The sequence below is a fragment of the Macrotis lagotis genome, chromosome 2 (genome assembly GCF_037893015.1).
Source record: "Macrotis lagotis isolate mMagLag1 chromosome 2, bilby.v1.9.chrom.fasta, whole genome shotgun sequence".
Taxonomy (NCBI): Eukaryota; Metazoa; Chordata; class Mammalia; order Peramelemorphia; family Peramelidae; genus Macrotis; species Macrotis lagotis.
In genome coordinates this window covers 49,373,639-49,401,144 of record NC_133659.1, presented here as the reverse complement: position 1 = coordinate 49,401,144, position 27,506 = coordinate 49,373,639, and the positions used below count along the sequence as shown (strand labels likewise).

The following is a 27,506-nucleotide window of genomic DNA, read 5'->3' as shown; positions in this document are numbered from 1 at the left end:
GGAAAAAAGAAGACTGTACATGAAACTACAAATCTATTGTAGACAACTTGTTAGTGCTTTTAAATATACAATAATGTTATCCTGTAACTTTTCCCTATTTGGGTATTTATAATAGTCAAAATAACTTAGTTATTCAAAGTTGTTCTCAGAATAATATTGTTGTTACTGTATACAACATTCTCTTGGTTCTGCTAATTTCATTCTTCATTATTTTGTGCAAATGTATTCATGATTCTAAAATCACTGAGCTCATCATTTCTTATAGAATGGTAGCATTCCATCACAATCATATACCACAACTTATTCAGCCATTCCCCAATTGACAAACAGCCCCACAATTTTCAGTTCTTTGGCACCACAAACAGAGCTGCTTTAAATATTTTAGAACTTATAGGTTCTTTCCCTTTTTTCCAAATCACCTTAGAAAACAGACCCAGCAGTATTGCTGGGTCAAAGAATATAGGCAGTTTAATAACTCTTTGGGCAAAATTCCAGATTATTCTCCAAAATGGATGGATCAATTCACAGTTCTACCTTTAGTGAATTAGTGTCCCAATTTTTCCACATAGCCTCCGAGATTTGTTACATTTCCCTTCAGGGGGTCAATGGAATATATAAGCAGAAAGGTCTCACTAGAAGATGAAGGTGATGAACAATAACCAGAAATACAATTGATACACTCTCTAGAGCATCTATGAGGATATTTAATGAGGGAAAATAAGATGGCAACCCATTGGGGAAGACCAAGACTCTAAAGTAGTTCCATAACAATAATAATGATATTAAAATAGTACATACAGGTTTGCAAAGTATCTTCCTGATAATATATTCAGAAGGCAGATAATATAAGTTTCATAATCCCCATTTCATAGATGAAAGAGCAAGGATCAACAAAGTTAAACAATTTGACACAGGATAAGTATGCTTCAGAATTTGAACTGACATCTCCAAATCCAGCGTACTATCACATAACCACGCCGCCATTGTAAAAGATGTAGAGAGAGAAACAGTGTCTGATATACAACTTTAACAAATCTGAATCAAAGACTAGCTCCCTCTTACCTTAGCCAGTAGCAAATAAAAATGAACTGCTCCTAAAAATTGCAGCTATTGACCTAATCTAGCCACTTTTACCTGTTTTCATGAAGCAATTTATTATTAGAAGAATGAAGAGGCTCCACTTTTGTAGTCTGTTGACTAAGTTGCCTCTATATTTACTTTGGAGGATCCTTCTAATCATATGTCATATTTTTTTTTGCAAAGAAACAGCAGATATAATGCACCCAAAACTGACAGATTAGCTCCCCAGAGGGCAGTTGTATTTTATGGCTTACTCTGAAGGGTTAGGGTTTTTAGTACTTTTACTCACAAGTCCCCATCCACTATCATACCATTAATAATTTTTTTAAATCCCCCACCTAGGGGATTAATTTTTATACTATGAAATAATTTTACCCTTTCACATTAAAGAACTCTGGGGAAAATTGGATTAAAAATTAGTGACTACTAGTTTCCAAAGCATAAACTCTTTTCCCTTCATGGAGTCCTCTTAAAATTTCCTTTTTGTCTTTCTGGTGGGATTTGAGGGCTTATGACCTTGTTAAGCACTGAAGCTGCTGTTCCTCAGTGTGTCTAGTTTGTGTTCAATTTATCTCTCAGCTTCTAATCCTCCAGAAAAACCTATTACCAATACTCATAGAAACTCTAAATCTTCTGACCTCCCAAAGTTCACAAGCAAAATGGTTAATGAAGAGGTGGGAAGGTGAGAATTTTGTTCCTGCTATCTCCATTGACAAGAACTATTATTCCTCAGGAGTCCTTCAAAACAAGGAAGATAGATGATAGATAGATAGATAGATAGATAGATAGATAGATAGATAGATAGATAGATAGATAGATAGACAGACAGATAGGCAGACAGATAGACATATGATAATTAGGTTAACATTTACTCCTTTGATTGATTGTTTGATATAATCAAGAAGTCTATAGCTTCCTTGATTCATTAAGGCAGGATGACCCTCTCTCTCCACTCTTTTATAGTAGTATCATAAGATCAAAGATTTAGAGTTAGAAGGGGTCGTAGATGTCAGGAATTCCAATATTTTGATTTACAGATAAAAAACTGAGGAATAGAGACCATAAGTGAACTCTCCAGGGTCATACAGCTAGTATGTCTCCAAGGAAATATATTAATGCAAATTTTCCTGAATATTTTTTCTTTTTTTAAGGTTTTTTTTTTGGCAAGGCATTGGGGTTAAGTGGCTTGCCCAAGGCCACACAGCTAGGTAATTATTAAGTGTCTGAGGCTGGATTTGGACTCAGGTACACCTGACTCCAGGGCCAGTGCTCTATCCACTGTGCCACCTAGCCTCCCCCTGAATATTTTTCCAATTCTCTATTCACTGTTTCTTTACATAAAACTCAAATCTCCCTCTTTCCAATGTCCACTTTCCCCTCCTTTAAATTCTTAGTTCTGTTCTCTATAACTGAGAAGGAACTAAGAAGAAAAAGCTTCTGTGTGAAAGTCCTTTACTTGAAGACAATTATCATGTCCCTGTTCCCTCCTCCAAGATAACTATTCCCAGTTCCTTTAGCTGATTTTCATCCTATGTAATCTCAAGGTCCACATCAGAATTTGACTATTAAAAGTATTAGAGAATGATTCAAGTAATATTCAGGTAAATAATTCAGGTAATATTCTCCTCTAAGATATTACAATTAGTATGACCAGAAACTAATTATTTCAGTAACTCAAACAATGTGCATTTATTAGGCACCTACTATGTACCAAACATTACAGCTAAGAACTGGATATATGAAGACAAAAAATGAAACTCTCCTTGCCCTCAAGAAGCTTGCCATGTAGATAAGTATATATAACATGAATAAAAAATTGATGCAAAACAGATGCAAAGTACTTACCCACAGTTGGGAGACAGGAGATAATGAATGTAAAGTGCATTATAAACCTTATTAGCATCATATAAATGTCAGCTATTCCAATGACTACCTCTTTATATGGCATTTCTTCATAGTTATCCTAAATTTATTCTTTCATTTAGTTTGCTTGTAACTAATTACTTTCCCACATGTGGAACTATGCTTAGCAAAATGAAAGACTCTATGTCATTAAAAACTATTTTTGGTGTAAATATTGACTGAAAAAAACACATCACAATGAAAATGACTCAAATTTAGTCATCTGGAATGTTCCTGGGAACAGTAAAGATCAAGAATGGAACATTTTAATTTCTTCTCTGAAATGGAGGCTTTGCATGATATTTCAGTAATCCCCTTGGAACAGTTAGGTCTGCTAAAGGGTAGCGGAGTCATTATTCAAACTAGGTCATTAATGAGTCCATCCCATAGCAATCCAGGTGAATAAGTGATCCTCTAGAGGGAACTGCAGATCACAGATTTGACTTCTAGTCTGATAATTTTCTAGAAAATTATCCCAATGCAGAAATGCCTTTTCCAAGAGTAATTGTAGTGCCATCAATGGAAGAAATTCTCCCATGTGTCCAGGGAGGCCACCACTAAAATTAACAAACTTGGATATTGTGAAAGCCAAAGCATCTGATTAAATTGGCCAAGTTGGTTAAAAAAAAAATGCCAAGGGGCTGGTTGTTAACTGAGCAACACAATCAAAATGGCCCTGGGTTTGAGAGGCCCCCTGTGGATCATGTTACCATTAGAGAGAAAGAATATCATGAGATTTCTGGCTCCTACAACTTTATTTTTTGAATTACACAGCTGAAGCCTTTCTTAATCAGGGAAATAAGACTCTATAAATGTCAACGATGTCAACACAGACTGGGAGCAGGCTCCTACCCTATGTGAAATGAATGAACTCTTCTAGGAGGCCAGGTGTCAAATGGCCTCTTCCCGGATATGTCATACTGCCAAAAGAATTCTTCCTTTCCACATGGATAAGCTGTCTTTTCACAGAATAGATCACAATCCTAGGTCACCATAGCACCCAAATATTATCAGGATTTATTCTCTTCTTGTATATTTTCTTTCAATCCGCCTTCATTGCGACTCTCCTTTTCCTGCCCTTCTGCTCATCTCCCAATCTCCTAAAAATATCAAGCAGAGAACTAAAAGGAAAGAAAGAAGAAAATATGGACAGAGGTGGTTGAGTTGTTAGAGAAGAATACGGAAGAAGCCCTATAGAACAATCCAAATTCAGAAATTTAGAATTTTCTAACTAACCACCCTTGCCCTTATGTAGGTTCATTCAGAACTTTCTAACTCACCCCTTGGCCCTTATATAGTCTCCTACTTTTCTTAAAATAAATGAAAGAATTATCCCAGCATTGTTCTTTGAGATGGTTTCCATCATTCCATGGGAAATTCTATGGCTTTCTAAGTCCCTTCTGTCTCTGTCTGTCATTGTGAAGCCATGTGATATCTCCAAGACAGAAATATGATATTTCAACAGAAAATATCTAATATTTAATTTTTTGATGGACTTAAAGACATGAGAGCTCATTCCATGATCCCAGTCCAACCATTTACTAGCTGTGTGACCTCCAAAAAGTCACTTTACTCTCTAGGTTTCAGTTTCTTCAGCTGTGAAATGAGAAAAAATAAAGAACCAATTAGTCCTGAGAAAACATGGCTTTAGGTTTAATAACATTGAAGGTAAGAGGCAATTATATACACATAAATATATGTAAATATGTGTATATATAAGTATACTATATCTATATTTAGTATATATTAAATGTAATAAATATTATATAAGATATGATATATAGTTCTATATTATATAAAAATGATATATAGTTCTATAATATATTTATGTAATATGAAAATTTCTATAAATAAATTCTAGGAATATTATAAAAATATTGCTCTATTTCTGAATACTTCCAGTACCAAGCATATTCTTATATACATAGTAGATCAAAACTCATTCATTCTTAAAAAAATTTATTATCTCTAGTAGATGGTAGATTTTGGAAATATAAAACCAAAACCAAAGCAGGAAATGATCCTTACTCCCAAAAACCTTATATTACCTTTTGATGACACAATGTGTTCCTAAGACAGCTAAGTGGATAGAGTTGGATTTTGAGTCAGAAAGATCTAAATTCAAATCCATCCTCAGACACTTGCTAGCTATGTGACCCAAGGCAATTTATTTAACTTCTCTGCACCTTAGTTTCCTCAACTCTAAAATGGGAACAAAAATATGATTTAACTACCAAGTTTGTTGTAATGAAAAGATGAGACATTAAATATAAAGTTCTTTGTAAAAGAAGGGATCATGAAAATGCTAAATAGTATTATTATTATTATTATTATTACAATCATCATCATCACAAATAAGTTCATTTCAAGGAAACTGAGGCTTTAGAAATCACTAACAGTTCACTAACAAGATAAAAAAATGCTTTAGCAAGAAGATAGAATCTCAGGGGTGCCTTGAAGGCTTTTGTCTGTGAGGCAAAGAGGAGGAGAATTCCATCTTATAGAGTCCAGGAAGAGGTATCATGAAATAAAACTGAAAAAAAAATCATAGTCTTCATAACAATCCTGAAAGGTTGATATTACTATTATTATGTCCATTTTACAGACAAATAAACTGAGGCATATGGAGATTAAGGGACCTGTCCAGGGCCACACAACTAGTGCCTATCTGTTGCTATATATAAACTCAGATCTTCCTGACTCCAGACCCAAAGGTCTATTCAGTATACCATCTAGCTACCGAATATGCAAAGGACATAAATATTATATTTATATGCATTAAGTATAAAGGAGTTTGAGGAGGGCATTAGCAGTTGGAGGGATCATGCCTTCTTCATGAATGGCTTCATGTAGAAGATGATGCTTGAGAAAAGAATTTAAGTCAGGGGTAATGAAGCTTGCAGGGTTTTTGCGCAGTCAATTCTGGGCTTGGGTGGTAAAATATGTCATCTACCCTAGGTTAAAGCTGCCAACTCAAGTTTCATACTTGGTTTTCTCTTGCCTTTCCCTCGAAACTCCTTTAGTGTCTCCAGATCATTCACATTGTCTTAGCTATGTTGTTTTCCCTTAAACTTACTCCCCTGTCCCACAAAAATGACCACATGACAGGAACTACAATGAAGGTTGGGGCTTATTACAATGGCAGACAAGTTTTTGAATGGTGATGTCCTTATAAATAGCATAGCCCTAAACTAGAAATAATCCTCTCTCTAGAAGAGAGTGTTAGATTTGGCATCAGGAATATGTGATTTAGAATTCTGATTCTGCCACCTGTGTAACCCTGTGTACTTGAGCTTTTTTGATCTCCCTCAGTTTCAGTTTCCCCATCAGTAAAATGCAGATAAGAAATAGCTATAGTGTCTTCCTCCAAAAGATGTTAGGAGGCTTAAAGATAATAGTGTATGCAAAAATGCTATATAAACATTAAAGTTGTATCCAGGTGTCACTTAAGATTATTCAATGTAATTGAAACTGGCATGCCCTATGGCATTAACCATCATCTGAGACTTGCTGCTTCTCTATACAGATAAATCTGAATCCTACTGATTAAAGACTAGGCAAAGGCAAAACAAACCAATACTTAGCTGTGATAATTCTTGTACTATCTTCTTGGACATAACCTACATATGGTTCATTCATAGTATGGGGTGAGATCAAAATAATCAAGCCCATTGGAACTCTTCTATCTTAAATGAGAAAACAGGTCTTTATCAATCAAAAGACATTGGAATGAGGAGCAAAAGACCTTCAGATCAAAATGATGTTGTACAAGAGCTACATAAGAATAATATTCACATAAATCAAGGAAACTTAACTGTCATTAGAGATTATCAGAAAATTATAAAATTGAGAAGGAAAGACAATTTCAAAGGTTGGAGCATGGAGTCCTACCTGAACACGTTGAGAAGGTACTACCTTTTGGCTGGAAATAGAGACCTAAACTTCAGCCTTGGCTGCATTTCCTATCCTCTATACATTTGAGGCCAGAAGAGGATCAGAGGATGATAGACCTCAAATCTTCCCACTGCTAGTAACTTCCTTGGAATAGGCAAGAGGACATAGCTCCATTGAAATCCAAGGATGGATCTGGAGACAAGAACAGACTCTACAAGGAACCTGGCAAAGAGACTGAACCATGACTAAAGGGGGGGGACCTCTTAAGCATCCCAAAAATGAGAGAGGAAAATCTGTGAATTATCCCATTTGACTCATGAATTCTTTAAATCTGCATCAACATTCAGCTGGACTTGATATTTCGTTGAAGAATGAATCCCAACCTTTTTTGAGCAATGTTTTATAGTACCTTAATTAATGCCCATTTCAAAAAACCACACTAAAGACTAGCTAACAACTTTTCTCAGCTGACCATTTCAAAGGAGAAGTATTGTGGTTGGAGTTTAAGGCAACTGCATTACAGAATCATCACTAATTCCTCATAGTTATCCCTAGAACCCTCAGTGGTTAATGTACTCATGTTAGCTCTGGAACACTGACTGATTAATGGGAGGGAAAAATAGGTTGAGAATTTCAAGAATTTATATGGGTTGAAAAGGTCAAAAAGAGGGGAAGAGAAATAGAAAAAAACAGACAAAAGGAAAAGATGAGGCAGTTCTTCAATGGGGAATTAACCAGAATTCATTTCCAGTTTTTAAAACTCCTTCACCTTCTCAATTCATGTGATGACATATAGATAATTCCTCCAAAGGGAAAGTTCACTAAAACAAAATGAAGTCGCCTCAACTTCCTTACAATAAGATTATAAATCATAGAATCATAGCAGCATTGATGTACATATTAGCAGTCAATAATACCTGAGTCAGAATTCAGGCTCCAAAAATTACTAGCTATGTAACCAAAGATCCTTTTTGCAGCCTTTGTTCCTTAATCTTTAAAAAAAGAGAGAGAAAATAATGACTGATACCTCACAGAGTTTATTTGAGGACTAAATTAAAATATCTCTCTATCCATTTATAGTCATCTGTTTGTCTATCCTACTCTATCTTCCTATCTCCCATCTATTTTCTCAGACTAACAACCTCAAGTATTATGTAAATATTAGCTTTATATTTAAAGATGGAAGGAACCTCAGAAGACATCTAGTCCAATCATCTCATTTTAAATAAAAGGAAACTGAGATCCAGGAAAGATTAATGTCTTTCTCAAGATCATCCAGTTGATCATGATAAGTGATATTTGAAGCCATGTCCTTCTGACCATAAAGTTGTTGAACCTTTATCACATTGCCTTCCCAATTCTGGCAGGAAATAAGGAAAGAAACTCTTGTTTTTGTCTCCCTGGTTCCAGTGACAATCAACAGGGACTTACAAATTGGTTATTCATAAACTTTAGTTGTGCCTAATCCTCTGAACTGCATTTGAGGTTTTCTTGGCAAAGATATTGAAATAGCTTATCATTTTCTTCTCCAATGGATTCATTTTTTTTCAGACAATGTGCCCACAGTCACACAGATAGGAAGTCTGATATTAGATTTGAACTCAGGTCTTTCTGGATCCAGGTTCAGTGTTCTATCCACTGAACAACCAGCTGCCTCACAGTTGCCTTACATATATTGAGTTTAATAAATGTTTGTTGACTGATTGATTGATTCTAAGATGCCATCTTTCAGTCTTGCTGAATTTTCAATGCCTTCTCATTAGGAAATTGTGAGACCTTGCTACCTTTCTAATACTACATTGTCATTGAGGAGTAAGCCCTGTGAGGAATAGGAATTTCCTTTATGTTCTCGAAGTACTCTTACATTTCTTTTTCTCAGGATTCCAGATGGTTCTGATACACCAGACTCCAGAATGATGAATAAATCAAAGATGACCAAGTGCAATGAAAATGACATGGCCATTCAAAGGACCATCTATGGGGCACACATATTTATAGAACATGCCAGAAAGCTCCACGACCTTTCACCCCCCAATCCCCCAACACTGCAACCAGAGGATTGTAAAGCAAAGGGCTATAAAATGAAATACAAGACCTCTGCCTGCCCAAATGATCACCTTCAACCTACCTCCTTTACTTTTCCTCTGGCTCTCTTTAGATTCTTGGCTGACTCAGGAGCCTAATGTAAACTAAAGCCCTTAACATAAACCAAAGAGACATTCCAACATGATCCTTTTAAACTGTCCATACTCCATTTTTATGTAAGAGCTTCTGTGTTGACCTTAGTTTTCTGGAGGTCTCCCTAGTCACCTGGCTTGTGGACCTACTTAATCTTTCTGTGGGAGAAAGACAATATCCCTCAGCCCAGAAGGTTTAGAGCTTAATATCCTACATGCTTGCCTTTGGGAGACCTGTCCAAATTAACAACTGAGAACCATCCAAATAATCATATGTTTATTGGAAAAGGAATTAAAACTCCAGTCCCAAGAGGATTGGGGGGAAATGCAGAGGGAAATTGCTCAACCGAAGAAGACTTTCACTTTTGAAGAATGTGGTTTGGCTTTTTATACTGCAAGGGGAGATGTGAAATTTTTTAGTAGTTTCTTAGATCCTAAAATGGTCACAAAAAAAGGAGCCATTCTTTAAGATTGATGTGCTGATAGGCAAGAAAGCAAGAGCCACAAAATAGCTTATTATATTCATCAGTAGTGAAAGGATCTTTCAAAAGAATCACTATTAATGGTTTATTCTTGAGTTATTTATCATTATCATCATCATCATCATCATCATCATCATCAGAGTAAAAGGATGCTAGACTTTAGATTTCATCATGCTAGGAGATTCCCACTGTCAGCTCCCTCCACTGTTGCTGATCTTTAACTCCTCTATAACTTATAGTCTTACAGAGTTGCTTTAAGAAGAGAGTTTTATTGCTCATAATTCCACAACAAATATATATCAGGGTTAATATTTGAACCCAGTTCTTATAAGCTCCTAAATTCATCCATTTCCTAATGGGATAACTTGCTTATTAGCATGGGATAAATTCTAATTGGCTTTTCCTTTGGGGGAGGGGGGAAATAACAGATCCAGAAGGAAAAGGAGGTATTGTTTCTATAAATGAGAGAGAGAGAGAGAGAGAGAGAGAGAGAGAGAGAGAGAGAGAGAGAGAGAGAGAGAGAGAGAGAGAGAATATCTAGAGAGCTTAATCAAATCTAATATTTGGCCATGGCTGTTTATTCCCCCAAATCAGAATAATTGGAATGTCCATTCCTATAAAAGTCTCCCAGCTCAACCATAAAACCATTACTTAAGTATTTGTAGTTTGCACTATTGTTTCTATTTAAAACAAAATGCTCTACAAAGGACTCACCAAAGGGAAAACCATCTGAAAGATGCCAGATGTTTGAAAGCAGAAATTGTATCCAGGTATCAAAGCCAAGGTTCCATTTTATGTACTGATAGTTTGATTGTAATTGATTTCTGCCGCACTTGGTAGATAAAAAGGATATTTTTACCCTCTTAACAGATGATACGACAAAGTTAAGTTAATCTATCTTTATCACATGATTTTTATTACACGATAATGGAAAGGTCATCTTTTGTTAGGAATCAAAGCAGTCCGCTGGCCTTCTTGTCAAATGGAGAAGACTCAGAAAAAAGGGGGGAAATCAACAGATACTTCAATCTTATGTATCACCTTTTTTTGCATTTAAGTCATGATATCAAAATTATATGATGTTTTTGTTTGTTTGCAATAATCAAATACATCCTGAATTTAGTCAGATTTTCTAAGTTGGACTACTGGTTTAGTCTTGAAAGCAATGAGTAGCCATAAATTGGCTCTTTCAAAGGACTATGTATATCCATCCCCTCCACCCCTCTACCCTGAGCAAGGGAAAAAAAATGAGACGATATCAATTTATATTTTTATGAACATGAACAAAATACTCCTTCAGACCATGAAATAAAGGGACATTAAGTGAAACAAGGCATCATTGAACTACATATTTATTTGAATGTAGCATTATCATCTGATAGGAAGAGCTGGCCCCAGTTTCATATTGGGATTATATATTTTTACTCGTTTTCATTATCATTAAGCTTTCTGGTTCTATGGCACAGCTAACCAGTTGGGCAGCAGCTTGTTCTGATTTTCAACTCTGGGAAAATAGCCCTGAGAGTTTCTTCCTTATAGAATGATGTCATTGGTTAGTCAGTTTCCGCCGTACACTGTACACTACCAAAGTTCCTCTCTGTATTAGTTATACCTTCACCTGCCAAGAAAAGAAAACACACAGCTTCCTTTATTCTGCAGTGAAACAAAGTGGTTTGGACACAATTTGGAGGAAAACTGCCAGACACAACAAAAAAAAAGACTTTAACTTAATAATGTTTCCATACATTTAGGTGCTCTTCTAGAATATATGACCTTAATTGATTTTTACCTTTTTTTATGGAATATAACTGGTATAGAAGAAATTATCCTTTGGCACTGACCCAGAATTAAAAAAGAAAAGATATAAAGCTTTATGAAATCCAAAACTATTAAATCAAGCTTTGAGGGATTTTTTGGGTGCCCTTCACCAAATAACACAATGTTTGCTGTTGAGAAAAAATAACCCTAATTTTATCTGAGGTAATGCCTTTGTCTGTTTTATCTGAGACAGAATTCCAAGCAAAATGATTCATTAAAACCATATTGTGAACCAAAGAAACTGAAATAATTGCCATTGTTTTCACATAAAAAATTATTACATTCACAATGTTCTGTGGATGACTAAATATAGGCTTTTAAAGCTACATGCATGTTTTAGCCTCCAAAAAGAGAGAACCTAGGTATTAATCACTTGATGGAAATAATGATACAGAATTGGCACTGAGATCTACTGAAAACTCATTGTTCCATCAGTGGGACCTGGTCAATGCTCTTCCCAAATTTAAAATATCTGTAGCGTTTTTACTCACCCTTGCAGCTCTCACAACACAGCCTTATCCCATTTAAACATGTGGTTAATTCCTGGGGTTTTAAACATTTTACTTTTTGAGTAATGCATTTTCAGTATTAAAAAATGATGACTAAAAAATTTAAGTTATACAGTGTACTAGAACTGCTGAAATTTGTGATGAGAATCAGTCAGTAATTATTTATTTACTCCTATTATGTCTCAGAAATGGCAGTTAGGTGATGCAATAGAGATAATGTCAGACATTAAGTAAGGAACATTTATTTTCCCCTAGCTTCAGATCTGGTCTCAGGCACTGGTTGTATGATCCTGAGCAAGTCACTTAACCCTGTTTGCCTCATTTTCCTCATCTGTAGAGCTGGAAAAATGAGGCAATTTTTTCTCTTATCTGAGAAAGAATCACTCCAGGCCTTTGACAAGCAAATCCCAAATGGTGTCATGGAGAGTCAGACATGAATAAAATGACTAAACAACAAAATGTATCAGGTACTATTCTAGGTAGGTACTGAAGATCTAGACAAAAATGCCACAATCTCTGCTCTTAAAAAAATTCTATTCTTAGGTTCATCTTTTTAAATGATTTTAAATAAGAAATTTTTCAGGCTAAAGTCTAATGGCAAATTTCAACACCTTAATAAATGTTAAAAAGATAAGTCTGTAAAACAGATAGTCAGGCTTGAATGAGGAAGACCCAAGTTGGTGTCATTGGAAACGTCCAGGTCCTTAGCAATTCTCTAAGACTAAAAGGGACAAAAGTGTTGCAGTTATAAATTCAAAGAAGAGAATTATCCTCACTTATGGAATCATGGGTCTGGACCCAAATTTTAAAATAAGAACAATGAACAACAACAAAGGTAATGATTTTGGAGCCACACCTGTTGTCCACAAGAGGCAAATTTCATATTCACTGCAGTTTGGGAAGACTGTACCATGAATAATATTTCAGATATGCAAACATACAGACATGTATTATGTTAAGTACTTTACAAATATTATCTAACTTGATTCTTACGACAACCCTGATAACAAAGTACCATTGTTATCCCCATTTTATAGATGAATAAACTTAGGTAGAAAAAGGGTGAGAGATTTACTGTGGGTCACACAGGAAGTGTCTGAGGCTAGCTTTGAAATCCATTTGATGTGGCACATAGAAAACAAATGATAGATAGATTAGATAGATAAATAGATGATAGATGGTAGATGGATGGATAGATAGAAAGAGATATAAGTGAATAGATAGATTGATGAATGATAGTTGGATAGAGAGCAAAACAGTTGATTTTTAGATAGATGATCGTTGGAGATAGATAATGAAAGCTGGATGGATGAGTTGATGATAGGTAGCTAGATAGTAGATAAATAGATGATAGTTCGATAGAGAGCAAAACAGATGATAGTTGGAGATAGATTTAAAATTACATAAATAGATGATAAAATATTTCTTACCATGAGAGATATCAGCACTACCTAAGTGTTAAGAATCCAAATAAAAGCAAATAAAACAGTCTTATCTATGTTCTAAAGCAGTAATATAATATGTAAAGCTGAAATAAAAAGAAAAGGCAAGAATGCTTATTTGAGGTCAAAACAAATAGTGAGAAGGTGAGTGAGGATAAGTCCAGAAAATGATTCCAGTCTTAGGAGAGGTGAATCATGACTGAGGGTTCTCCTGAAATAAGAGTCCCAATGAAGGGGTCACCAATCAGATTAGAATCTCATGAAAAAGTTTTCTTCAAGGTGAAAAAGATGTTGACAAGAAAGAAGGAAGGTCTGGACTAAGTCTCAATGTAAAAATAGAAAATAGAATATGTAGTTACAAACGAATGTGTCCTGGATGCTTGATAATCTCCAATGCTATTCAACATTTCTGTAGGTGTAAGTTTTTGTTCTTCAAATAATTTTCTCTCCAAATAATACTGGAATGTAATAGAATGTAAGGTGCAACCGGAACTGTGAGTCAGGAGGTCAGAGGTTGTTTAGGTTCCTCTTTGAATTGTCGCCCAAGAGACATCACCAAGGAACTCTGTCCATTATGTACAAGCTTCCATTCATGACTAGTGCCAATTATGAAATTTAGGGTCTGGATATACCCTGGACCAAGTTCACCACTGACTCTTGCTGTGCTCACCATTAACTTTCCTTCTCTTTTTCATCCTGCTTCAGGTTTGTTACCCCTTGTCACACCCTCATTATGTCACACCTCATAGAATCAAACCAAATTTTTCACTTGTCAATAATCAGGTCACAGGTGTATGACCAAGGTGTGTAGTTTCATGGGGATTAATTAATCTCTCTAAACACTAGACTCTTCCCAAGGGAGGGAAGTTCAAAATCAAGCCAGGAATTTGTACGCTAGAAGCCAGAGGGAGGATTTACAGGTGGACAAAAGACTACAGACTCATTTAGAGAAAGATTTCTTAACTTGGACCCAGGAATTTGATTTTTTTTGTTTTGCTTTTGCCTAACTGTATTTCAATAAAATGTTATGTATTTAATTTTCTGCAATTTTTAATACTCTGAGAAAGGGTCCATTATACAAAGAAGTTGAAAAACTCACAATTCAGTGCTAGAGAAGTTCTTAAAGATCATTTGGAGAATCATATTCATTTTTCAGAAAAAGAAATAAAATTTTAGTTTGGCTTAATGACCAGAATCTTAGACTTGGATACAAAAAGATATCACATAGATTCAAATCCTACTTCTCTTTTTGTTTGTTTGTTTGTTGTGGGGTTTTTGCAAGGCGATGGGTTTAAGTGACTTACACAAGATAACACATCTAGGTAATTATTAAGTGAGTTCACATTTGAACTCAGGTCCTCCTGACTCCAGGGCCAGTGCTCTATTCACTCTGTCACCTAGTTGTACCCTAAATCATACTTCTGATACTAGCTATGATATCAAATAACATCTTTTAGTCTCAGGTTCCTTATCTGGAAAATGGAAATAAGTATATCTATAGTTTCTTCCTTGTAGGTCTGCTGCTAACTTCAAATGATATACTGTACAGAAAATGTTTTGCAAGTTTTAAATACATATATTATCCTTATTTTTAAATTTACATAGGTATCAAGGATCAGAAGCAGGATCTGAATCCAGGATCAACTTATAGCAAATATCATTCTCTACCATGATCCCTTAGGAGTTTTGTGGAGCTGGCAATAGCTCCCCAAATAAATTTTTCCAACCTAAACCTGTGAAGCTAGACTAGAGATTATCTCACTTTTGAAGAGAATGTTGCATCATATGATAGGAATTATCTGGAAGAGTTGGCATTAAGGTACATTCCTGATTCCCTCTAATGGTTGGCTTGTAATGGCCCTCAAGAACTTTAAAGGGCATTATTGAGAAACCATGCCATGGAAGTGAGGCAATAAAAATGGGCAATTGATCACGGACCATTTCTCACATCTGGAACAACCTAATTATTAGCTGAAAAAATGCAGAACACAGGTACAGTGAGAACCAGGTCAGTCCTCTAGTGGGCATTCAGAACAGGATACCATCTCTAAATCTGATATTTCATCAGGCTCTTGCCCAATTTCATACATTGAAAAGTCAGAAGAAAAACAGATATTTTAATTGATAAATCCTCTACAGAGTTCCTAGAGCTGACCATGATCAAACTAAATGAAAAATTTCAAACTGTTGAGAACACCATTGACATAAACTTCAAAAAACATACAACTGGGAGCCAATATTATGACTTAGTTATAATTTTGCAAGGTTATAAAAGATGAATATTCCCAGAACACAAACTTTCTTTGGCACTATACAACTGAAGCAAAATGAAGTCCAGAAAAAAAACTATAAATTCATATTTTTTAGAACCGGAGGGACCCAAGAAGTCATCTAGCACAACTTCCTCATTCTGTAGATAAAGAAAATGAAGCCCAGAAAGATACAATTAGATATCTAAGGGTCCCCTAGGTAAGTGACAGAGATAGGATTCGAACCAGATCTTCTGACTCCAGTGGCTCTCTCTTACCATTGGTCCCTACTTTCTCATTCAGCAATTTATCTTTAGCATGGTTAGCCTCCTTCTTCCTCTCACTCCTTCTTCCTCTCAGAAGCAGCCACTCTCTCCTTTAAAACAGCAGAATCTCATAGTTTGATCCTAATGGATCATGAGTACAAGTAGGTTTCATGCAGACAGAGAAAAATTTTCAACAAATCTTTAGAGATTGGCTATGTTCATCTGTAGAAAATATATAAACTGAGTGAGTCTTAAAGAATTAGTTTTCTTCCTCCTCCTCCCTGACCTAGATGGAAAAGATCAGGAAAGCACTGAGAACTCAATTGGAATACAGACAGTGGGAGAGACTGGGAGGTATTGGTTAACTGCCAGGACTCACTTCAATACATTCACCTTTAGTGACCTCATGGGACAATGTCAGGCATCAAGGAGAGGGTCCAAAGCTACCATTCTCTGCTGACTTTCCATTTGGGAAAGTAAGGAGTAGACAGTGAAGAGGAAAAAATGTTAAATTCAAAGTTCTCTTATTCTAATTTTTAAGTCTATTTTTGTTTCTTTTTTTACTTTTTAATTTTTATTCCTATTAGTAGTTAGAAAAAAAATGATTTATCACAACTGCTTTGGTTTGCGGCTTCATTATTCTTAAATTGAGAATTGTAAAATAGATCATAGTAGCTAAAACATTATATTTAGGTAGAGAAAAGGAAAGAGTGCATCCCAGACACAGAGCTATATATATATATATCGAGAGAGACAGAGATAGAAACAGAGTGGCACATAGAGACAGAGGCACAGAAATAGACTCACCAAGACAGAGACAGAGAGATTCAGAGATAAAGACACAGAGAGAAAGAACATTTATTAAGTGTTTGACAGATGTTGTTCTGAATATTCAAATGCAAAAATAAAACATAATCCCTAACTACCTAATGATCTTACATTCTCATAAGGGAAAAATAATAAATGAGATCATGAATTGGTGAAGGTGCGCAACAAGAAGGAGAAAAATAGAAGCATTCAGAGAGTCAAACTGGAGCTAAGAGAGAAGTGAGCATGGATGGCCTGGGATCTTCATAAAGCAGTAATGCTAGGCAGGAAACCACCAATCAGAGAAGTAGCTACAGGTGGGAGGCAGTTTCATGGTGAAAAGATTGTTGTCATAGAAGAAGAAAAAATCTGATTCTCCACCCCAATCCACTTGTTTTGGAAAGGTAGTTTATCATAAATATTTCTTAAATGTTTATGGACTAATTTATATGATTACCAAAAGGCATCTCTTCACATCCTCACTTTTTCTTGATATCAAGAGATCATCAAAGGACCCACAATCTGTCCACTGGTTATCCCTCTATAAGAGCAGCAGATTTTCCTTTTTACTCATGTTTCTTCGATGACATATTCTACTCTACCACAATTCCTTATTTGTGACACATAGTAGTCTACACACCCATTGCATGTTTTGCACCCCCTTTTTTAGATTTTTTTTCAAGGCAATGGGGTTAAGTGGCTTGCCCAAGGCCACACGGCTAGGTAATTATTAAGTGTCTGAGGTCAGATTTGAACCCAGGTACTACTGACTCCAAGGCCAGTGCTCTATTCACTGCACCACCTAGCCACCCCTTTGCACCCCTTTTGATGATTTTCATCCACAAAACAAAGGTTAAAGATTTTTCCTTACATTTCTGGTGTCACACTACCCCTACTAGACCAAAGAAACAAATGAAAACATACATGCTAAAGCTGGCACTAGTTTGAAAGTCCCCTATTTCTCAATCCTGTCTAGTTTCTGATACTCTTAATAGGAAGCAAACACCTTGGCCGTTCTAAGACTAGAAATTTACAACCTGAAGGTTCATGATTCATCATTCTCATCAATTTAGTTGACTTATACTATCCTGAGCTATTTTAGTAATACTTTTCTATCAAATGTTTCTTCAGAATCCAACTATACAAATCTTGCTACTTTTCTTTATCTGTTATTCAAGAGAAAGCAGGTGGAATTGCTGGGTCATATTTGGATATAGTGGGCTAATGCCCTTCATTGTTCATGTATCCTTTATCCTCTGGTTGTTTAGATTTTTCTCTCTTCACATCAGTTTCCATTACTTGACTAATTATTGACATGAGGATCCCTTAGAGATGGTTTTTCCAAACATTGACCTAGCCAAGTTGCCCTTTCCTTGAACAGTCTCTGAATAAAACAGCATAAATTATATCATCAACATTCTATGCTATGTTTCTAGTGGAATCTTTTATTATCACTCATAAGTAAACAATTCATCTCTTCTCATACTATATCACATCATCTATAATAATTAGGATTCAGCTTTTGTTGATCTATATCTGGTACATAAGTGCATCCAACTCCAATATATGAGTTCTTCAGTATTCTATTATTATGGTGAATGTTATTTAATATTTATTGTTAAAAGCCAAATTATTTATATATATATATGCATATATATAATATATATCCATTGGTGAGTAATAATGGACAGTGGTTATAAATGTTATGAAAGTCATAAGATTAGTATTAGACAAGACACTTGTATGGCATGCAAGCATAAAGACTCTATTTTTTCACAATAGTATCACTTGAACTTAGATGCTAGAATTATAAGAATGTAGATTTTTGATTTTGAGAAAGAGGAATCTAAAATGTCTTTTAGATAAAGGCAAAAAAGTGTGGGAAGATTAGAACACTAATGCACTATTTGTAGACTTGTGAACCGATCCAAACTTTCCAGAGAGCAATTTGGAACTATACCCAAAGGGCAATCAAACTTTAATACAAGTTGATCCAGCAATATCACTGCTAGTTCTATCTTCCAAAGATATCTCAAATGGGAAAAGGAATCACATATACAAAGATAATTTCGCAGCTCTTTTTTGTAGTGGCAAAGGATAGGAAACTGAAAGGATGCCCATCAGTTAGGGAATGGCTGGACAATTTGTGGCATATGAATGTAATAGAATATTACCATGTTATCAAAAATGATGAACAGGTGGATTTCAGTATTAAGGCAAATTTCTACAACATAATTAGGAGTAAATATGCCACCCTTGTGGGAATGGATGCAACCTAGAAAATGAATAATGTTGAAAACAAAACCAAAACTAAGTTAACTGATTTAACTGACAGAAATAAAAGAATATATATAAAAGGATTAATTAAATTGTTCTTATCTTAAAATGCCAAGTTTACTATGAATGATAAAAAGAAAAAATTGAGCTTTTTTAAAAAAACTATGTATGGAGAAACTCAATTTGCAAAGAAAACTTTGACTTCTAAAGAAAGTATATGAAGTCAGAGCTTGAAGTAGAAGCCTTAAAGTGGTATATAGACTTATTCTATTTTGTGTTGTTTTACTTGTAAAAAGAGATAACATGATTCCATGCAAAGATTTCTGGATTTAGTGGTATAAGGAAAATCATGCTCAAATCCTACTCCCTCGCACTTACTAGCTATGGTTTTCTTTTTGTTGTTATTGTTGTCGTTCAGTTGTTTTAGCTCATGCCCAGCTCCTCATAACCACATTCGGGGTTTTCTTGGCAAAGATACTGAAATCGTTTGTCATTTCATTCTCCAGGATCTCTATATCTCCAGATATGGACCAACAAAAGCTGAAGCAAACAGGGTAGAATGACTTGCCTAGGGTCATACAACTAGAAAGTGTCTGAGGCTGTATGTAAACTCAGGAAGAGGACTGTTCCTGACCCCAAGTTTGACACTTTACTGAACCACTTAGTAAGCTAAGTTATGTTAGCAAAGAAAACTCATTTAAACTTTTTACAAAATGGAAAAAATTTACTTGTGTTCTCTAATGTCTGTTCTTGTATTATTCTTGCATTTACTGTGTGAGAGCCAAATAAGATATAAAGTGTACAGAATGTTTGCAAACCAGAGTCCTGTGTAGATGCCAATAATTTTTATATATGTTAAAACTTTGTCTATGGGGTAGAGACGCTACCTCAAAGTCAGAAAGATCTTGAACCAAGTTCCACTTTTGATATGTATTCCTGCTCTGTTATTCTGGACAAGCTGCTCAATTATTCAATGCCCAGGATAAGTTTTTCTAAGTTATAGAATATTTGTTGATCTTCATTATTAGAGAGAGGTTCCTTCCACTAAAGAAGTCATCGTTTTGGACAAAACATGTGTGCATTAAAAACAAAAATCTTGAGAATTTTCTGATTTTCTGACCCTGAGGAACATTTAAAATGATTATATAAATCTAGATTTTTAAACCAGCTTCCAAGCATTCCCCCTATTTTATTGAGTTAACCTTTTCTTTTACCTACTGCCTTTCAGCAAAAGTTACCTTAACTTTCATTCTATTATGTTTAACAAAAACCTAAATACATGTAACAACCTATCTACTTTGCAAATAGAGAAATACATAGATAGGAAGAAAGATCAATAGGTAGATAGATGTTAGATTAATGCATACACACATAGATCCAGAAGTTAAAAAAAAAAGATCTAGGAATACAAATTCAAGGAAGTAATCTATTCTCCACCTTCAAAGAACTTATAGTCTAATGGAGAAAGACCTCATGCAAAGGAGGATTGGAAAACAGGGTGGGGGAAGGTAAGATCTTGGAGTGATGGTTTACAGAGAGGGCAAGGGAATGAAGTAAAGACCTGGATCCTCACAAGAGAAGGCAAAATCAGAGCTACTAGAGCCCAGGTGTTTCTAGAAATAGATATCAAGTCTCTGATGTAGGAGCAGTGGAGTTGGCATAGAATATTTCTTTTTAAAAAGACAAACTCATTTGTAAATCCATCAAAAAATTGGAAGAAATGAACATTTTAGTTTATTATACTTGTAGTATGAGGAAAATTCAGCTACTTAATAGAGTGAAGAAACCATAGGAAGTAAAAGAGATGATGAGGTTTTATAAAAATAAGGAATTTTCAGATGCTAAGCTGGTATAAATCCAGGGGCTGGGGATAATGAAAAAAGCACTTAGAAATAAAATATTTGCTGAAATTATTTTAGATAAAAATCTGGTATCTGAAATCTTTAAGCAATTGACATAAATTTGTAAAAGCTAGATTGATTCTTCAGAGGATAGTGGTCAAAGCATATGAGCAGGCATTTCTTAGAGAAAGAAACGAATCACCAACAACATTCTGAAAGAAACATTCAAACTATAAAATTTCAGAAAAAAATCAGAAAAAACAATTCAGAGGTTCCACTTTATTATACTCATTAAATGGACAAAAATAATTTATTATGCTAAAATAGAATATTGATAGAACTATGTATTTCTGGTAGAGAAAGGAAGAGATGTAACCTTTCTGGACTATATTTAAAAATCTGGTTATTACATGGGGGTGATGAGCAACCTTAATGGACTTGCTCATTTCATCAGTGCAACATTCAGGGACAATTTTAGGGTATCTCTGATGGAGAATACCATCTGTATCCAGAGAAAGAACTGTGGACTTTAAACAAAGACCAAAGACTATTACCTTTCATTTAATTTTTTTAAAAAGGTATCTTATGTAAATTAGCTATTATATATATATATATATATATATATATATATATATATATGTATATATATATATATATATATAACTCAATCTATACCATGGAAATAATGTGGAGACTATTAGACTACCTTTTGTGGGGATGGGGGAGGGAGGTGGAATTGAGGGGGAAAATTGTAAAATTCAAAAAACAATGAAAATATTTTTTTTTAAATTTAGTATTGTACAGTGAATGATATAGTTGCTTGTACTCTTTGACCTAATGATTTTACTACTAAGAACAGATTCTAAACATGTTATGGAAAGGAAATGGTTGGGGGGGGTCTCATTTCAACTACATATATATATATATATATATATATATATATATATATATATATATATATATATATATATATATTCATAACAGCAATTTAGCAAAATTAGTCCCCAAACTGTCATATATCTGACTCTTGAGGAATGACTGGAGAAATTGTTAAATATGACCATACAGAACATCATTAAATCTTCAGAAATGATAAATATGATGACTATGAAATGATATAGGAAAACCCAGACAAAGGGATGTAGAGTAAAACAAGCAGAATGAAAACAACAGTATGCACTACTGACTACACTTTGTTTTTAAAAAATGAAAAACAAATAAACCTGAAAAACATATAAAAGATCAGTGGAAAGCATAGAAGCAAATAAGACATTTTTGTTAAGTTTTGCTAAAGTCAATAAATAGTTTTATACAAATGTAAATTATAATGAATCATTCTATTTATGTTCATGAATGTCCTTTTTTTGGTTAGTATGTTCAGAATTATAGTTTGAAAAAAACTGTCTCCCTTTTATATTGTCATACAAAGACCACATGTTGAGACATAAGTCAAACTGATTTCACCCAAGCCCCAGTGACAGCAGAATCCTCCCTTAAAAGATTCAAAAATCTACTCTGAATCTGACCAATTCATGAATATAGGTCATTTTTTCCCCCCTAACAATTAAGAAATTTTCAGAATAGAAGTCACATATTTTCACCTATATTTTAAAAATCGCCATTATACAAAATAAGTCTTTGGTAGCTTGAATTGACTTGAGAAAGACCTCAGAGGTCAAATCATACCTGAACAAAGATCCGTGTTGCCTCAGTACTACCAAAATGGTCATCCAATCTTTACTTGAAGATATTCAGAGAAGATATTCAGCTTCTGAAGCAGTATTCATGAGCAGATCTAATTATTAGGAAGTTTAACAATGTAAATATGTTTCACCAAATATTAGAACTAAGCCTCATGACAGCTGAGGTGAGAATTAGAGACCAATGACTCAGTCAGTGACTGAGTGAGATTAAAATAAAGGACTCCAGAATTCCATATACCACTCATTCTTCCTCCCTGAGGTTTCTGAATGGATTGAACATTGTGAGTGATGTAGATCCATGGTACTTCTTGACAGCTCAATGTAGGCTGAAATGTGGGTTGGACAAGCTTTTATGACACTAAAGGGAGCTACCAAGTTATCAATTCTATCCACTTGCTTCAAGCAGTAAGAGCTCTGTATATACTCTTCATATATGAATTTAACATGTCTACAGGTATACAATGTTTATGAAGATACTCTCTTCTGTTTGTTCATTCAGACTGCTGTTTTCTTCATCACGTTTTTTAGCTGTCAGTATTAGCCACCCAAATCTCCAGTCTGCTTATTATTATTAAAATCAAGGCTGACTTTAAATATGGTCACCATAATTGGGTTTTATTTAACATTTATGAGAAAGAGAATAAAGTTTGCCCCCTCCAAAAAATATAGATGGACATTCAATTCTATTTCTTCTTCTGTCTCAGTGAAAGATAACACATGAATTAACACAATATAACTTACATTCATTTACCTTTCTTTATGGTCCAATCAGAATGAATTCTTCATTTGCAATATAGTACCTTTCTCTGTCCAAGAATGCTGATTTCTAGGGTACTATATCAACTGATCCTTTCTTTCATTGAAAACCTTAATACTCTGAGCAATATATAATTTACCAATAGAAATAGATAGTATTGACATTTTTCTTCAAAAATTGACATTTTAAGACTAATTATTCTTCCAGGGATGCTGTACAATTACCAAGCATAGAATATGACAGTTTCTAGAAAAATGTAGTTACAGATTATTCAAAGAGAAATGGAGAGGAACAGAGTGAGTGTAAGGAAGTTATAGTATATTACCAATGAGGAGATACATAATAGACATGTATAAAAATATTGTCAGAAAAAAAATGTATAACCAGAAGAGTTACATAGTGAAAGGAATAATCAATGGACAGCACATTATTAGTGCCCACTACAAAATCTAAAGCACTAGTCAGAGGAGCTCAGCATCTATTAGGGGATTTACTGAAAGACATTGGGAGGAAATGGATAACAACAAAACAGGATGGAAAGTCATAGTTGAATCATGTCCTGTACAATTTCAAGTAACACACTCACTGATGAGATCATGGATCCATCAAAGTACCAAAGAAATAATTACAAAGTCTGTATTTAATAAAGGATTAGACTAATATAAATTACTTTAATAGGGCAAATTTACTCTGATCACAATTTTATAAGTTGCCTGGAGATTAAAGTCTTTGTCAAATTAAAAAGTGGTGTGGACTTTATAACTATGGTAGAAGCTCATCAAAGGCGGGTATTATGTTCATTTTGTCTACCTCCATGATTCCTAATATTGTACTTTCACATAGTAGGTGTTTAATAAATACTTACAAAGTTAAAACAAATAATTATTAAATATAATATACATGAGATGGTTTTTAAGATATACGTAAGAATTTCTGGACATGAAGATATTAAGGTAAGAATATGATAGGCTATTAATCAATTATAAAAGAAGAGAAACAGATATAAGAATTATTCTCTGACACAGAAAAGTATGTTCTTTTGGAATAGGAGAAAGGTAGTTATTTGGAAGCCTAAAAAAAGTAAACAAGGTACAGTGTGAATAATGAAATATTTGCACTATGTCACTAAGAGAAACATTGAAAGAGGTTTGCAAAATTTATACAGAAATTAAAATGACTACCTGGCAAAAAAAAAGAATGAATTGACAACTTTTCTAATGGACAGTTTCTCACTAAATAAATATAAAGATTTCCTCAAAAGCAAGAAGCAAATGGTGTCTAAAATAATTGGTAGAGAAAATGAAAGGTCTTCAGAAACCAAGAAAATAAGTGTTAATTTGAAGTATGAGACCCCAGAGCTGAGTATGTTTCTATAATTGCCTAGTGTCCTTTAGGAACTTGTGGCTAATTACAGGGGGAAAAAAAGACTCACAGAGCAATCTTCGTTTGTTTTTTGTTTAAATAGCAAAATCTATTAGGTTGGAATACAGCTAACATGATAGAATTTTATGTCCCATTCTTTCAAAATGTACTGCTCTTTGCTTTGGGAAAAAAAGTGAAATTATGAGGTCAAATCAAAGGTAATCTAATACCTTATCACACTGTTCTTTGCTTTAAATGAGAAATAATTAGTATAATAAAATCCTCTCCAATCTTCACTTTTAAGAAGTAAGGAAAGAAAACCTTGTAAGTAGGAAATCATGTCATTTAGATATGGCTATTTAGTCATTATCTTCAATAATGTCCTTGCTATTGAGGTAGGATAATCAGATACTCTGATATATTAATAAATCTGTGATGTAATCAAATGTGGGAGCTGGAGTCATTCAAAGATGACAGATTGCTCATCACTGCCTGCTCATCCTGTGAACACTTGTCTATGTCTATCTTTACTAAGAATTCTTAATTTTTGTGTGACGTGGACCCCATTGACATTTTGATGCCTTATGGTCCTCTTTTTTTTATTTAGAAAGGTTTTATTTATTTTGAGTTTTACAATTTTTCCCCCAATCTTGATTCCCTCCCCCCACCCCCCATCAGAAGGCTGTTTGCTAGTCTTTAGATCATTCCCATAGTATGCACTGATCTAAATTGAATGTGATGAGAGAGAAATCATATCCTTAAGGAAGAAACATATAGTATGAGATATGATAAGACAACTTTTTTTAAATTAAAGGAAATAGTCTTTGGTCTTTGTTCAAACTTCACAATTCTTTCTCAGGATACAGATGGCATTCTCCCTCACAGTTATCCCCAAATTGTGCCTGATTGTTGCCTTGTTGGTATGAGCAATTCCATCAAAGTTGAACATCACCCCCATGTTGTTGTTAGGGTGTACCATGTTTTTCTGGTTCTGCGCATCTCGCTCAGCATCAGTTCATGCAAATCCTTCCAGGCTTTCCTGAATTTTCATCCCCCCTGGTTTCTAATAGAACAATAGTGTTCCATGACATACATATAACAAGGTTTGTTAAGCTATTCCCCAATTGGTAGACATTCTCTCAGTTTCCATTTCTTTTCTTTGCCACCACAAACAGAGCTGCTATGAACATTTCTGTACAGGTGGCTCTCTTTTCTAAATAAATTTTAAAATAAATTACCTAGGATTACAAAAGAAACCATGTTGAAATGTGTGTGTATATATATATATATATATATATGTACACACACATACATGTGTGTATGTGTGTATAAAACAAGTTCATCAATCCCAGGTTAATAACCCCATTCTATAAAAATACATTCCAAATTCTTCCTTTCATTTTTTTTAAATTGAAAGGATACCAAGAGAGTACCCTGACTCACAAATGATTATGCTTTCTCTTATAAATGAAACAGTCCTATATGGTTTTTATGGTTATGCATTCCTCTTATGAGATCCTTTATACTCTATCTTCTGCATAATTCCTCATTTGTCATGTGTTAGAATTTATTCATCCTTACCATGAATTTTTTATTGGCTCTGTGTGTCTACTTTCGATTCTTCCCCTGATCTCCACCATCTCAGCTTATTGAAAATGTCCTCCATTAGCGTTCATTTCAGGTTCCTGCTTCTCTGTGATATATTCCCTGATTCTTCGAGCTCCATGTACTCTTTCACTCCTTATATCTAAATTATCTCATTTGAACTCTGCCAAGAACTTAACATAGTGGATAGAATGTTAGCCTCAGAGACAGAAAGACTAGAATTCACAATCTATCTCAGACACTCTTCTCAATTTTATAATCCTTATCTGCAAAGGTATGATAGCACCTACCTCATAGGGCTATTGTGAGAATCAAAAAGAAATGTGTAAAGTATTTTGTAAACCTCAAAGGATTTTAAAATATTATCTATTAATAATTTTATAACATGTGTTATGGTTATCTATGCATGTTTCAGATGGTTACTAGATAATAAGTTCCTTGAGGGTAAGACCTGCGTCATATTTATCCTTTGTTTGACATCACCTTGCACACAATGCATTGTCTGATGAATGAAATGTGTGACTGGGAATCTTTGTATTGAATCTGGGGTGTTCATGAAGCTTTTTTGAAAATTATTTTATTGATAGCATTATTTCAAGAGTTTCCTTCTCTAAGGAATTATGCCCCTTTCCTTCAACTAATACTTACATGAAATAAACTCAGTTTTATACCTTTATCAAAGTCTTAGGGAGTTTGGAACAGGGGGTATAGAATATTAAATAAACACAGATGCCAGGGGAGCTCCAATGAGGACTTTCTTCAAAGCTGACATTGAACTATAAGCAACTCTTTGTTTAGTCTATCTGGCCATTCAACCTATTTCCAAATCCATCTTCTTGTAATCATCTAGTTCATATAGTTCCAACTTTTCCACATCAGTATGAGATATTTTATCAATTCTTACATAGAATCAAGGCAAACATTTCCTATAATATCCTTCAGATCTATCACTTTAATAGCCCCATCAAAAAAAAAAAGAAGGAAAGGAAAATATATTGAATCTAGCATGATCTATTCTTCATGAAACCATGTTGATGTTTTCTTAATCATCACTTCCTTTTCTAGACATTAATTAAGTACTTCTATCAGGATTATTTTAGTATTTTCCATTTTCCCATGGTTTCAGATAGTCTGGTGTGATAAGGAAAGAATAATTTTCAGAAATAAGAAAATCTGATTTTAAGTCTAAAATAGGGTTCCTTTAATCAGCTCTCAAAGGGCATGGTTTCAAGACCTTCACTATCCTTTGGATGCACTCCAAATAAGTTGTATCTAAGGCACTCTGGCTTTTCCTAAAATGCAATTCCCAAAACTGTGACACAGTCTGAATAGGAT

General features: G+C 34.4%; 2 long non-coding RNA genes across 3 annotated transcripts in view; one reads left to right on the top strand and one right to left on the bottom strand.

The window, feature by feature from the left end:
• The window catches only part of LOC141510990 (uncharacterized), a 380,427-nt gene that overhangs the window by 87,272 nt on the left and 265,649 nt on the right, over positions 1-27,506 (top strand). The gene's annotated exons all lie outside the window — the stretch shown is intronic.
• Positions 10,872-14,080, bottom strand: LOC141512691 (uncharacterized). The gene is made up of 2 exons (XR_012475576.1): positions 13,664-14,080; positions 10,872-11,153 (listed from the first exon to the last, which is right to left on the bottom strand). It is a non-coding gene; the product is annotated as an uncharacterized LOC141512691 (long non-coding RNA).